This window comes from Oncorhynchus masou, chromosome 1 (assembly GCF_036934945.1).
Source record: "Oncorhynchus masou masou isolate Uvic2021 chromosome 1, UVic_Omas_1.1, whole genome shotgun sequence".
Lineage (NCBI taxonomy): Eukaryota > Metazoa > Chordata > Actinopteri > Salmoniformes > Salmonidae > Oncorhynchus > Oncorhynchus masou.
In genome coordinates, this window is record NC_088212.1 from 21,450,739 (window position 1) to 21,464,140 (window position 13,402).

General features: G+C 44.2%; 1 protein-coding gene across 1 annotated transcript in view; it reads right to left on the reverse strand.

Moving 5' to 3' along the window:
- Window positions 1-13,402, reverse strand: part of LOC135532782 (3',5'-cyclic-AMP phosphodiesterase 4D-like) — a 406,841-nt gene that overhangs the window by 138,917 nt on the left and 254,522 nt on the right. The window lies entirely within an intron of this gene.

The window sequence follows — 13,402 nt, forward strand, 5'->3', positions numbered from 1 at the left end:
TCAAATTGTCAAACATTATGAATGCTACAAAATACTCTCACACCATCATCCTACAACATGCACACATGCAGACACGTACAAGCGCACACACACACAGAGCCAGGATGTTACAAAATAACACACCATGTCATGAAGAAACGGAGGGAAAGAAAGAAAGAAAAGGGAGAAGCAGAAAAATGCAGATCCGCACCTCAGTACAGACTCTTAAGAACTTAAGCTCCACAACAAACGCAGAGAACGGCCCAAAGCTCTCCCTAATCATACTGGCTTATTCCCTGTGACTCCGGACTGACCGGGAACCCACTCTCGCCTGTGTTCCCACCGTCCACAGGCGCCGCTGCTGCCGGCACCCAGAGGCCTGCTCACACACACACTCAGACACACACAAACACACAGCATTCCTGCAGGTCCGCTCCATACGTCAGAGGCCCCCGCAGTAACACGCCAACGCACCCCAACACTGGCACCCTGCCACACCACATATGCATATACGACACAACACCAACAAGATCTAACATTTGTCTGGTCTGGGGGCGGGGTTCTCTTCAGCTCCATCCATTCTCTACCAACCACTTGAGGTCGATAGATAAGGTATCCAAACTAAACGAAGAGCCTAATTAAATGCAGAAATACAGCATCAATTTAAGCATGTGCTCCAAGGGGTAGAATTAACCCAAAAACAAAGTTTTCCCAGTCTTTTTGTCTCTGAAACAGATTCTGTATGCATTTTTGGCAACATTTTATAATAACATCCATTAATAAACCATTTATAAGGCATAAATATGCAGACCACGTGTAACCATGCCAGCCCAGGACCTCCACATCCGGCTTCTTCACCTGCGGGTTAGTCTGAGAACAGCCACCTGGACAGCGGATGAAACTGAGGAGTATTTCTGTCTGTAATACAGCCCTTTTGTGGGGACAACTCATTCTGATTGGCTAGGCCTGGCTCCCCAGTGGGTGGGCCAGGCTCCCAAGTGGGTGGTGTGTATATTTGTTGCCTTACAAATGGTTTATTTCTGGACAATATTACAAAGTGTTACTGCTTTCTGTGTCAATCCTGCTGTATGCATAATGTCTGGTCTCACTCTATAGTCAGTCGTGACATAGAGTTTCATCATCTTCCTCAGAGAGTTTGATGTACATGTGAACATGGATATCAAACTTACTCTTCTTATAGTAATATTGCTGCTTCCCTTCAATCTCTCCAATTAGAGGTTATCAGATACATGGGGTGGTGAGGCTATAATTAGCTGGTTCTAACAGCACATCTGTATGTGGCCATGGAGCAAAGAGCTACATAGCTTGTTATTTCACTACAGGACTCACAGAAGACATAATTTACTGTTAAAGCTGCATTCATAATATATGCTGTCCCTTCACACAGCACAAATGTGTCTGGATGGTGATTAAATCCAACCTAATTTAATTACAAGTTAATTTAACAGTCAGATGTGTTTTAGAGTGCCGAGCAGCGCTTTTGTTGGTCTATCGCATATCAAGCATTTTTTACATTAAAAACCGTCTACACTCATAGCTACCTTCAAATTTCATTAGGATCTGGCTGCAACATGCACGGTTTATCTAATCTAATAATTGTTTTATGAGTCTGATGTGTTAAACGGTGGTGACAGCAATTATATATTTACAGTAGCCTAGCATTAGATTAAACAGCATAAGAATCATCTATGGATAATATACTAGGACATGTCTTTGGACACGAGAGGGAAGTTTTGAAGAGCAAAATGAAAGACGTGATGATGCACAGTGGCATCATTTTTGTCCAAATAACTGTACACTAACCAATCGGTAGTTAGTTAGTTATTTCTCTAGTTATTTCTCTAGTTAATTAGGGGTCAGAGGCAGAACAGCTCATTGCTCTAGTCTGGTCATGAATGTTAAGAAAATTGTAGTGATATAAAGCAAGAGATAGAGAAGAAATACCCTATGTCTCTCAGATTAGATATAGCCTGCGGTGTTGTCTGATGGCTTTATCAACAAAGGTTAGGTCTTCTCCAGAAATCACAAAGATCACTGGGCTCAGGCTTTGGGGTGAAAAGGGTTGTGTATGTAACAGGGTTGGTTATGTTTCCACTTGCCACTGCAGAAATATGTATGCAATGTTTATGTATTCCTATTGGTTGGTCGAATTTACATATCAGTAAGGTTTTATGCATTCGTCATGCTTGCAGATGGGGGCAAATCCCAAACATCAATTATTCCCAGTCTGAAATACTGTATTATATATTCATATTTAGAGTGTGTACGAGTTCACAATGTACAGTGCATTCAGAAGGTATTCAGACCCCATTTTCCCACATTTTTTACGTTACAGCCAAATTCTAAATGGATTAAATTGTCCCCCCCCCCTCATCAATCTACACATAATACCCTATAATGACAAAGCAAAAACACGTATTTTTTACATTTTAGCAAATTTATAAAAATGTTTAAACCGAAATATCACATTTACATAAGTATTCAGACTTTACTCAGTAATTTGTTGAAGCAGGGATTACAGCCTTAAATCTTCTTGGGTACGATGCTACAAGCTTTGCACACCTGGATTTGGGGAGTTTCTCCCATTCTTCTCTGCAGACCCTCTCAAGCTCTGTCGGTTTGGATGGGGAGCGTCGCTGCACAGCTATTTTCGGGTCTCTCCAGAGATGTTAGATCCGGTTCAAGTATGGGCTCTGGCTGGGCCACTCAAGGACATTCAGAGACTTGTCCCAAAGCCAATCCTGCTTTGTCTTGGCTATGCGCTTAGGGTCGTTGTCCTGTTGGAAGGTGAACCTTCGCCCCCAGTCTAAGGACTGTGGAGCAGGTTTTCATCAAGGATTTCTCTGTACTTTGCTCCGTTCATCTTTCCCTCGATACAGACTAGTCTCCCAGTCCCTGACGCTGAAAAACATCCCCCACAGCATGATGGTGCCAGGTTTCCTCCAGATGGGATGCTGGGCATTCAGGCAAAAGAAAATAAGTTATTTCTGTTTTTAATTTTTTATCATTTGCAAAAATGTCTAAAACTCTGTTTTTGCTTTGTCATGATGGGCTATTGTGTGTAGATTGATGAGGGACATTTTTTATTTAATCCATTTTAGAATAAGGCTGTAACGTAACAAAGTGTGGTAAAAGTCAAGGGGTCTGAATACTTTCTGTCCATGTCCTGATGTAAATACAGTATATGTGTACGGTACCTGTTAGATATTGGGGGAATCCTGGGATGTGCTTTTGTAAGTTATTGCTTTAAGAGCGAGTTAGCTAGCATGCTCTAATCGTAATGGTCACATTAACTCTCTGCTAATTCACAGTTATTTACATGCTAACAGACACAACACAAATATACAGCCATCAACATACTGTTGTCCTGCACATCTAATGTGCTTCCTTGTGTCTATCATCAGAATAAACACTAATCAACGAGGGCCACTGGCTGGGCATTCCTCTCTTTAAAAACACAACGCAAGAGAGTTTGAAGATCACATCTGTTATATGCATGCGACACTTCAGAACTGAATTCCTTCCACTTTAGATTTCCCTGTTCAATCAAGTGGTCTTGATACTTACACCTACAGTGCTGTGTTCAATGCCTTAGAGTTTATTTCACTCTACACTCTAAGCAGGGGTGGGCAACTTTAGTCCTCGCAGGCCTGATTAGTGTCACACTTTTGCCACATGCCCAGCTAACACACCTGACTCCAATAATCCCCTAATCATGATTTTCAGTTTATGATCTTTCAGCTGTCTTTGCTGGGGATGGGGGAGGACTGGACTCCGGCCCCGAGGGCTGAACTCGCCCATCTCTGCTCTAGAGCCACTACCATTGTGCTTTCTGTGGAACTGGCGTCACTGCATTCATCATTTTGAGAAATTGTTGAGAGGAAAAGTGCACCTCTTAGAGAACAGACTATCTACCTAGCTGGCACTCCTCCAACAGCAGATTTATCTCTCCCGGTTCCCTCATTCACAGAGGAGAGGATGTGAATTCCTCTTTTCATCCGAATAGAAACGAGTAGAGTTCAAACAAAGAATTGGATGCAGCAAGCAGCCACTGATGCAAACCAACTCCAATCCCCCTTTCTTTCCCCCTCCTCATCTCTAATTTCTTCCTTTCTGGATGTCATGATCCCTCTTGAATTCCTACTTAAAAGAAGGATTAAGTAGTTCTGCTCTCAAATTAATTATACCCCCTGCTGCCGCTTAAAGACAAACACATACTTTCTAGCTACACCACAGAGAGGACACTGCAACTTCCTGATCAAACACATACAGTAGCACAAGTCTACCTAAGTCTACACCCACGTACATTATTCACCAGACCAGGACACTTTGTTTCTAGAAATGCATTCTCCACATTAGGCTTTTTCATACCACACAAACAGTTTAGAGTTTGGCATCTGATTGCCTTCCTTGTACGCTCTCTCTCTCTCTCCGAATACTGAGATTGTTGATGAGACCTGATGGGCCCTGATCCTGGAAGCTAAACACAACTACATTGTTTAACATCTAACTGCCAGACTATTACCAAGACCTTATACTGTTACTGTAGTGGAGGCAGCTAACAAACAGTAGCAGACTGAAGCAGAAACAGAGAGAAGTGATGACAGAGTATGTCAAAGACCTAGTGATTCCTCCATCCCAAAGACAGAGCAGTCAGAGAAGTGTGACTTGACAGAATGAGGTAGATATAGGATTAAGGCCGTTCCAATAGGCTTCTGAACTAGCAGATACAAGCCCAACAAAGCAAACCATTAAGAAACAGTCATGGAAGGGAACTTCCATTCAATAGTGTTTATTGTTGTGGCGATTGATAGACATACTACTCCGTTCCCTTCCCAACAACATGCTGATGGGAAGGGAAACCGGTGTACACTGTGATAATGTAGCAGCAACAGAAAAGAGGAAAAAATGCCTGAACAGAGAGACATTTCTAAAGGTCATAGTTGTTGCCGAGAGTAACAGAGGGGGCCTCATGACTGCAGTGACCAAGATATGCTCTACAGTAAAGAGTTCCCTGTCAATGTTGACTACCGCCAGATCATTTACAGGTTGGCACCTTGTTTCCCTGGTAACCACTGGGCATCTGTGCACAACAGGTGAATAGTGAAAGCACCTTTTCCTCAATCACTGTATTAACAATGGACTAACAGAATAAAATACAAAAATATCATTTTTGAGTGGAGTTTCCCCTTAAAGGGCTTATCATTTACATTTACATCCTATGCCAGGGCCAATTTCTAAATTGAGGAGAGCAAATGGCTTTACACACACACACACACACACACACACATGCTCGCACACGCATCCACACCCTGACACTTCTTCAATCATCAGTGTGACAGTTGACTTTTCATCTGAAAGCAATTTAAACCACGGTGTTATTGGTTACATGGCAGTCACATTTGTAGATGTTTGACGTCCTACAAACACTGTAAATCACTGCGTTGAGAACTATGTAGATACAGTGGACACACGTCAACTAGGCCTATAGCGCTACAGTGGGGCAAAACAAGTATTTAGTCAGCCACCAATTGTGCAAGTTCTCCCACTTAAAAAGATGAGAGAGGCCTGTAATTTTCATCATAGGTACACTTCAACTATGACAGACAAAATTAGATAAAAAATCCAGAAAATCACATTGTATGATTTTTAATGAATTTATTTGCAAATTGGTGGCTGACTAAATACTTTTTTGCCCCACTGTATATTCTGTTTTCAATAAAAACACTATTTAAAAAGTGACAATGTCATTACACTGTAAGACTATCTCTTAAATCATAATTCATAAAGCTAGTCATTCAGAAGAAAAGTGGATTTAGAGGAAATAGATTTTTGTGTGGGTCATATGTCTCTGGCCCTTCCACTAGGTCTCAAAGGGCTTTACATATGGCAGTTTGTACAATTTATCAGTCACCTGGGTGCTGCACCAGAGCTTCCTGAAACACAATTGTGATGATCAATCTCATCCTGCTTAATGAGAAGTATAATTTCAGTCATACTGCTGATCCTGGTATGTACAGTAATCCAGGCTGGTGTGTGTGCATGTGTGTGTGTGCGCGCATGTGTGTTTGTGTGTGTGTGGGCAGTGTGAGAGAGTACGTGTTTATTTGTGTTCCTGTTTCCTGTTTGGTTTACATTGTGTGTGGGCATCTCAGCAGAACCTGTTGCCAAGTTACATAGTTACAGTTAACTGTCTGCCTTTAGGATTGAAAAGAGGCTATGAGAATATTCATTTAAAGATTGTGAGGGAACATGGATGTCAAACCTCCTCATTCTGTAATGAACCTGTATGACACTGGCATAATCTATTTTGAAAAGCTGGGAAACTCACAGCCTACATTAGGGATGTGCGGGTTGACTCATAACCTGCAGTCCTCGCGGTTATATCTGCAGTGGGGGCAAGTTTAGGGTCAAAAACTATTGTGTGGATGAGGGGCGGTGGGGGAATAAAGAGAAAACAATGCAAAAGAAAATACATACATGTATCATTCCTGTGCAATTCATATATATAAGCTACATTGAGCTTTTTCTTTCAGAATTTCTATTTGCCATTAGTGCATAGCCTAATCCTAAATAGGGTCTAACTGTACGCTCGCCAAATACACAGCAATTGCCAAATGCTTTTGGGCACTTGGGCAGAAAAAGTTAACGTCGTTGTTTAATTCAATAAGAGAAAAGCTGCAAAATGGAGGGCAGAGAAATAATAGGAGGGTCAGAACAGTAGCCTGATGTTTAGGAAAGATTTGGTGAAGTGGTAACAGTATGTATGATGTATGTATGATACAGTATGTATGATGTATGTATGATACAGTATGTATGATGTATGTATGATACAGTATGTCTGATGTATGTATGATTCAGTATGTATGATGTATGTATGATACAGTATGTATGATGTATGTATGATACTGTATGTATGATGTATGTATGATACTGTATGTATGATGTATGTATGATACAGTATGTATGATGTATGTATGATACAGTATGTATGATGTATGTATGATACTGTATTTATGATGTATGTATGATACAGTATGTATGATGTATGTATGATGCAGTATGTATGATGTATGTATGATACAGTATGTCTGATGTATGTATGATTCAGTATGTATGATGTATGTATGATACATGTATGATACAGTATGTATGATGTATGTATGATACATGTATAATACAGTATGTATGATGTATGTATGATACAGTATGTATGATGTATGTATGATACAGTATGTATGATGTATGTATGATACAGTATGTATGATGTATGTATGATACAGTATGTATGATGTATGTATGATACAGTATGTATGATGTATGTATGATACAGTAGGTATGATGTATGTATGATACAGTATGTATGATACCATATGTATGATGTATGTATGATACAGTATGTATGATGATTCTGAGGCGCTATATACATTTGGCAGTCACAAGATGGGGACTTACATGGCACCAGCCTTGCGCATGGTGTCCCCGGTTTGCCTGCATAGCCCAGTGCGGGCTATTCCACCTCGCCGCACTGGCAGGGCGACCGGGAGCATGCAACCAGGTAGGGTTGGGCAGGCTCGGTGCTCAAGAGCTCCAGAGCTCCAGTGCGCCACCTTGGGGGGGGGGGTGTTCCTGTCTGTCCAGCGCTGCCGGAGCCTCCCGCTTGTCCAGTGCTGCCGGAGCCTTCCTCCTCTCCAGTGCTGTCAGAGTCTCCCAGAGCCCCTCTGCCCAGAGGCGCCAGAGCCCCTCAGCCCAGAGGCGCCAGAGCCCCTCTGTCCCGAGCAGCTGTCCCTCTGTCCCGAGCAGCTGTCCCTCTGTCCCGAGCAGCGGTCCCTCTGTCCCGAGCAGCGGTCCCTCTGTCCCGAGCAGCGGTCCCTCTGTCCCGAGCAGCGGTCCCTTTGTCCCGAGCAGCTGCCCCTCTGTCCCGAGCTGCCCCTCTGTCCCGAGCTGCCCCTCAGTCCAGTGGGGTCATTAAGTAGGGTCCGGAGACCACGGAAGCGGACAAGGTGGGGGACTAAAACTATGCTGAAGTGTGGGCCACGTCCAGCATCAGAGCCGCCACCGTGGACAGATGCCCACCCAGACCCTCCCCAATAGGTTCAGGTTTTGCGGCCGGAGTCCACACCTTGGGGGGGGGGGTACTGTTACACCCTGACCATAGTTTGCTCTGTATGTTTCTATGTTTTGGTTGGTCAGGGTGTGAGCTGAGTGGGCATTCTATGTTACATGTCTAGTTTGTCTAGTTCTATATTTGGCCTGATATGGTTCTCAATCAGAGGCAGGTGTTAGTCATTGTCTCTGATTGGGAACCATATTTAGGTAGCCTGTTTGGTGTTGGGTTTTGGTGGGTGATTGTTCCTATTCTTGTGTAAGTTTGCACCAGTTTAGAATGTTTCGGTTTTCACGTTACCTTTATTGTTTTTATATTGATTCGTGTTTCCTTTGTTTTATTAAACATGAATCTCAATAGCCACGCCGCATTTTGGTCCGACTCTCCTTCACACCAAGAAAACCGTTACATTGTATTAGATACGCCGTCTGATCTAAAATCCCGCAGCTGCGCATTGGACTGATTCATGTAGATGGCAGAAATTTGATCTCAAAAATAGATTTTATTATAACTCTCTCAAACCAACGTGGACATTCTGGTAATATTACTGAAACTTGGCTAAATAAGACTGTGCCGGATACTGATACAGTTGAAGTCGGAAGTTTACGTAAACTTAGGTTGGAGTCATTAAAACTCGTTATTCAACCACTCCACAAATTTCTTGTTAACAAACTATAGTTTTGGCAAGTCGGTTAGGACATCTACTTTGTGCATGACACAAGTCATTTTTCCAATAATTATTTACAGACAGATTATTTCACTTATAATTCACTGCATCACAATTCCAGTGGGTCATAAGTTTACATACAGTTGACTGTGACTTTAAACAGCTTGGAAAATTCCCCAAAATTATGTCATGGCTTTAAAAGCTTCTGATAGGCTAATTTATAGCATTTGAGTCAATTGGAGGTGGACCTGTGGATGTATTTCAAGGCCTACCTTCAAACTCAGTGCCTCTTTGCTTGACATCATGGGAAAATCAAAAGAAATCAGCCAAGACCTCAGAAAAAAAATTGTGGACCTCCACAAGTCTGGTTCATCCTTGGGAGCAATTTCCAAATGCCTGAAGGTACCACGTTCATCTGTACAAACAATAGTACGCAAGTATAAACACTTGGGACCACACAGCCATCATACCGCTCCTGGAGGTGAACGTACTTTGGTGCGAAAAGTGCAAATCAATCCCAGAACAACAGCAAAGGACATTGTGAAGATGCTGGAGGAAACCAAATCCAAGATGGCTTAGCAGTCAGGCGTCTTTGTCTTCGTCTTGTCGTGTCCCGTGTAAATATATTTTTTCTTCGCATATATTTTTTTATATTTTTCTTAACCTCAACTTCAACATCAAATCAAATCAAATTTTATTTGTCACATACACATGGTTAGCAGATGTTAATGCGAGTGTAGCGAAATGCTTGTGCTTCTAGTTCCGACAATGCAGTAATAACCAACAAGTAATCTAACTAACAATTCCTAAACTAGTGTCTTATACACAGTGTAAGGGGATAAAGAATATGTACATAAGGATATATGAATGAGTGGTGGTACAGAGCAGCATAGGCAAGATACAGTAGATGGTATCGAGTACAGTATATACATGTGAGATGAGTATGTAAACAAAGAGGCATAGTTAAAGTGGCTAGTGATACATGTATTACATAAGGATGCAGTTGATGATATAGAGTACAGTATATACGTATGCATATGAGATTCATAATGTAGGGTAAGTAACATTATATAAGGTAGCATTGTTTAAAGTGGCTAGTGATATATTTACATCATTTCCCATCAATTCCCATTATTAAAGTGGCTGGAGTTGAGTCAGTGTCAGTGTGTTGGCAGCAGCCACTCAATGTTAGTGGTGGCTGTTTAACAGTCTGATGGCCTTGAGATAGAAGCTGTTTTTCAGTCTCTCGGTCCCAGCTTTGATGCACCTGTACTGACCTCGCCTTCTGGATGATAGCGGGGTGAACAGGCAGTGGCTCGGGTGGTTGATGTCCTTGATGATCTTTATGGCCTTCCTGTAACATCGGGTGGTGTAGGTGTCCTGGAGGGCAGGTAGTTTGCCCCCGGTGATGCGTTGTGCAGACCTCACTACCCTCTGGAGAGCCTTACGGTTGAGGGCGGAGCAGTTGCCGTACCAGGCGGTGATACAGCCCGCCAGGATGCTCTCGATTGTGCATCTGTAGAAGTTTGTGAGTGCTTTTGGTGACAAGCCAAATTTCTTCAGCCTCCTGAGGTTGAAGAGGCACTGCTGCGCCTTCTTCACGATGCTGTCTGTGTGAGTGGACCAATTCAGTTTGTCTGTGATGTGTATGCCGAGGAACTTAAAACTTGCTACTCTCTCCACTGTTCCATACTGTTCCATCGATGTGGATAGGGGGGTGTTCCCTCTGCTGTTTCCTGAAGTCCACAATCATCTCCTTAGTTTTGTTGACGTTGAGTGTGAGGTTATTTTCCTGACACCACACTCCGAGGGCCCTCACCTCCTCCCTGTAGGCCGTCTCGTCGTTGTTGGTAATCAAGCCTACCACTGTTGTGTCGTCCGCAAACTTGATGATTGAGTTGGAGGCGTGCGTGGCCACGCAGTCGTGGGTGAACAGGGAGTACAGGAGAGGGCTCAGAACGCACCCTTGTGGGGCCCCAGTGTTGAGGATCATCGGGGAGGAGATGTTGTTACCTACCCTCACCACCTGGGGGCGGCCCGTCAGGAAGTCCAGTACCCAGTTGCACAGGGCGGGGTCGAGACCCAGGGTCTCGAGCTTGATGACGAGCTTGGAGGGTACTATGGTGTTGAATGCCGAGCTGTAGTCGATGAACAGCATTCTCACATAGGTATTCCTCTTGTCCAGATGGGTTAGGGCAGTGTGCAGTGTGGTTGAGATTGCATCATCTGTGGACTTATTTGAGCGGTAAGCAAATTGGAGTGGGTCTAGGGTGTCAGGTAGGGTGGAGGTGATATGGTCCTTGACTAGTCTCTCAAAGCACTTCATGATGACGGAAGTGAGTGCTACGGGGTGGTAGTCGTTTAGCTCAGTTACCTTAGCTTTCTTGGGAACAGGAACAATGGTGGCCCTCTTGAAGCATGTGGGAACAGCAGACTGGTATAGGGATTGATTGAATATGTCCGTAAACACACCAGCCAGCTGGTCTGCGCATGCTCTGAGGGCGCGGCTGGGGATGCCTTCTGGGCCTGCAGCCTTGCGAGGGTTAACACGTTTAAATGTTTTACTCACCTCGGCTGCAGTGAAGGAGAGACCGCATTTTCTGTTGTAGGCAGTGTCAGTGGCACTGTATTGTCCTCAAAGCGGGCAAAAAAGTTATTTAGTCTGCCTGGGAGCAAGACATCCTGGTCCGTGACTGGGCTGGATTTCTTCCTGTAGTCCGTGATTGACTGTAGACCCTGCCACATGCCTCTTGTGTCTGAGCCGTTGAATTGGGATTCTACTTTGTCTCTGTACTGACGCTTAGCTTGTTTGATAGCCTTACGGAGGGAATAGCTGCATTGTTTGTATTCAGTCATGTTACCAGACACCTTGCCCTGATTGAAAGCAGTGGTTCGCGCTTTCAGTTTCACGCGAATGCTGCCATCAATCCAAGGTTTCTGGTTAGGGAATGTTTTAATCGTTGCTATGGGAACGACATCTTCAACGCAAGTTCTAATGAACTCGCACACCGAATCAGCGTATTCGTCAATGTTGTTATTTGACGCAATACGAAACATGTGTCAGTCCACGTGGTGGAAGCAGTCTTGGAGTGTGGAGTCAGCTTGGTCGGACCAGCGTTGGACAGACCTCAGCGTGGGAGCTTCTTTTTTAAACTTTTGTCTGTAGGCAGGTATCAGCAAAATGGAGTCGTGGTCAGCTTTTCCGAAAGGGGGGCGGGGCAGGGCCTTATATGCGTCGCGGAAGTTAGAGTAACAGTGATCCAAGGTTTTTCCGCCCCTGGTTGCGCAATCGATATGCTGATAAAATTTATTTCAGATTAGCCTTGTTAAAATCCCCGACAACAATGAGTGCAGCCTCCGGATAAATGGTTTCCAGTTTGCAAAGAGTTAAACGTTCAACATACTCTCCTGCAACCCACCTCATCCAATGTGGTATGGATCTGCTATTTTCTATACTTTAGAACCAGAACCCCCAACAGAAGCTAGCCAGCTAACTAGATACTAGCTAGTATCAGCTAACCTTTAGCCCGGACAACTCCTGCCAGGCTGCACAGCGCGATTCAACCCAGAGCATATCCGACTTCTTCTTCTCCGTATCTCCGGATTCCTACCGCAAGCTCTGAACCTTTTCACCTGGATCATCGCAGCTAGCTAGCTGCTATCCGAGTGGCTACTCCTGGCTAACGTCTCTGTCCCGTAGCAAGCACCAATTAGTCTGGAGCTAGCCTATGCTAGGCCCAGCTCCCGGCTAGCTGATGAGGTCCATCAGCCACTCCTTGGGTTACAATACCTATTTTGCCAATTGGCCTGGACCCCTTTTACTCTCGATACGGATCACCGCCGATTCATCACGACTGGACTACCGACGTAACCCGCCAAGGGGGCTTTTCAACAGGCTCCTCCGTCGCGACATCAACCTGACTGTTAGCTGAAGAGGTCCATCAGCCAATTTGTTGGGCTACTATACCTATTTTGCCAATTGGCCTGGACCATTTTACTACATGGAGCCCTGCTAATCCATCACAACTGGTCTGCCGACGTAACCGCACGAGGGGGCTACAACAGACTTCTTTAGTCGCGACGTCCCTCTAAGGCCCTTCTGCTAGCCTGCTAGCCCCGGCTCGCTAGCTGTCTGAATCGCCGTGTCTCCAGCCCACCTAGCTACTCACTGGACCATATGATCACTCAGCTACGCATGCCTCTCCCTAATGGCAATATGCCTTGTCCATTGCTGTTTTGGTTAGTGATTGCTGTCTTATTTCACTGTAGAGACTCCAGCACTGCTCAATATGCCTTAGCTAACCCTTTTGTTCCACCTCCCATGGTGGGCCTCACCTGGTTTAAATGGTGTCTCTAGAGACAATACCTCTCTCATCGTCACTCTCATCATCACATGCCTAGGTTTACCTCCACTGAACTCACATCCTACCATACCTTTGTTTGTACATTATGCCTTGAATCTATTCTACCATGCCAAGAAACCTGATCCTTTTACTCTCTGTTCCGAACGCACTAGATGGCCACGCTTAACACCCCGGCCACCCTACAATCTAAGCTTGATGCCCTCAATCTCACACAAATTATCAATGAACCTACCACGTAAAACCCAAAATCCGTAAGCATGGGAA